A 2,500-nucleotide genomic window follows, 5' to 3' on the forward strand; every position below is an offset into this window, starting at 1 on the left:
TTACTGCATTTTAGTATTTTTTTTGTTTAATTTAAGCCGATATCACGAATAAGTGAAAATAGAAAATTCAGTTTAATTTTGAGATGGCAATTCTCTCATTCTGACTGCCATATAATTTTTTTTTTATATATATATAGGCAAAACACATGCACAATCTCCCCGCCCCCCCCCCTTCCCAGAGGAGAGGGGGGGGGGCTAATTTTATAATACGTCGAAGTAAAAACGTATTCAGCACCCCCTCCCCCCCCCTTCCTCCAAAAAAAAATGTCGGATCAAAACAGAACAAAAAAACTGTCAAATCATTTCAGAAAAAGGATACAAAAACAAAGGAAAAGCGAAAGAACAAACGAACACGTAAAAACAAGGACACGAACATTCACTCCACTAAACGAACTGATGAAAAACGGCATAAAAAATTCGACAATAAAAATCGACAAACGAGAATCAACAAATAAACACTGAACTGAATTACAAACATTATAAACACATCGAAGAAGAAGAAAAAAAGAAAAATGATAAAAAAGAAACATAAAGAGAAAATCCCGAAGACAAAGGAAAAGCCAAACCCAAAATTATTGTCATCGTCAACACCTTTTTATTTCAACATTGCAAGAGCGAGTTGCTGTCCACATGCAATTAGAGTCTTCGTTATTTTCATTGTTCGATGACTAATATCACGGGTGGTTTTATCATCCCTTTGTTTCTTATCATTCTTTAATTTGTTTGTTTGATTTTTTGGTTTATTCTCATTCGTAATAATGATTAGATTTATTACAGGGATAACTATAGTAATTGTAATAACTGCTGTCTTATATTATTTTGGTAATCATCTTTATTTTCTATCTCTCACATACTCATCATCATTAGTATCATATTAACTACATCCTTCCCCTACCCCCAACCCCCACCATCACACCCCCACCCACCCAAAAAAAAAAAAAAAACTTGAAACACGACTCACCACGGCTGCACGATCCCTCACTTCCGGTCAACGAGGTAAATGCATGTATATACAATACAAAAAAAAAAAAAAAGAAGTTGAAGTCCAAGTAAGGCCAACCGACGCCCGAGGCCCTCAACCCGAGCGGCGACGGTACCTGTCTTGAGGTCGCAGCGTCTCAAGAATGCTGTATTTCTCGAGGGATGCTGCAGGTAAGATTCGCTCCGGCCAGGTGATGCTGAGGTAAATGCGTCTCCCGAAGCAAGGACATCCGGTGGGAGAGCGTGTGTGCTGGGGAGGAATGGGGTGGGGAGGGAGGGAGGGGGTGACGGGGAGGTTGGAGAAGGGGGGAGAGGGAGAGCGTGTGTGCTGGTGAGGAATGGGGTGGGGAGGGAGGGAGGGGGTGACGGGGAGGTTGGAGGAGGGGGGAGAGGGGAGAGCGTGTGTGCTGGGGAGGAATGGGGTGGGGAGGGGGGAGGGGGTGACGGGGGTGGTGGTGTTGGAGGAGGTGGTGAGAGGGAGATGGGGTTGGGGGAGGAGGAGGGATGGAGAGGGTGGTGTTGGAGGAGGGGGAGAGGGAGATGGGGTTGTGGATGGGGAGGGAGGGGATGGTGGTGGGGTAGGGGGCGACGGGGAAGTGGTGAGTTGGAAGGAGGTGGGAGAGGGAAATGGGGTTGGGGAGGGAGAGGGAGGGATGGGGTTGGGATAGAGGGAGTGGGTGCAGAGGGGAATAGGTAAGGAGAGGAGGTAGGGATGGGGTTGGGGAGAGGGAGGATAATGGGGGGAGCGGGGTTGGAGGAGGGAGGAGTGGAGGGTGGAGTTGGGGTTAGATGGGATAGGGAATGGGGAGAGGGAGGTAGGAGGGGGGAAGGGTAGGTGTGGGGGGGGGTTAGGTAGGCTACGCCCTCACTAGAAGCTACGATTCATTTTCTTATCTTCTTCCTCTTCTGGCATTTCTTTCTTTCTCTCCTCTTCCCTCTTTCTATTTTTTTCTCAATTGCTTTTATTTTATTTTTTTCATCATCTTTATTATTATTCTTGATTCATCTATATCTCATTTCCCTCTTTTTATTCTCTCTTCCTCTTCTCTTCGCCCTAACTCATCTTTCCTCTATTCCTTTGCTTCTTCCTTTTATCAACTTTTTTCTCTTTGTCATAATTGCACTTCCTCCTCCTTGCAAAATCTCCTGCAGCGTGACCAGTGGGGTGCAGGTTCATTGGAGGGGGTGGGGGGGTAAGAGAGAGAGAGGAGGGTGAAAGAGAGGGAGAAAAGGGGAAAGAGAGAGACAGAGGAGAGAATAAGAGAGAGAGGGGGGGTGAAAGAGAGGGAGAATAGGAGAAAGAGAGAGAAAGAGAAAGAGAGGGGATAAGGGAGGGAAGGTAGGAGAAAGAAAGAGAGGGGTAGAAAAGAAAGAGAGAGAAGGGGGGTGAAAGAGTAGGAGAAATAGGGAGAAAGAGGGAGAGTGGGAGGAAGAATAGTGAGAGAAAAAGAGAGAGAGAGAGAGAGAGAGGGTGGGGGGGGAGGTGAAATAGAGGGAGAGTAGGAGAATGAGAGAGAGA

This window comes from Penaeus vannamei, chromosome 15, assembly GCF_042767895.1.
Source record: "Penaeus vannamei isolate JL-2024 chromosome 15, ASM4276789v1, whole genome shotgun sequence".
Classification (NCBI taxonomy): Eukaryota; Metazoa; Arthropoda; class Malacostraca; order Decapoda; family Penaeidae; genus Penaeus; species Penaeus vannamei.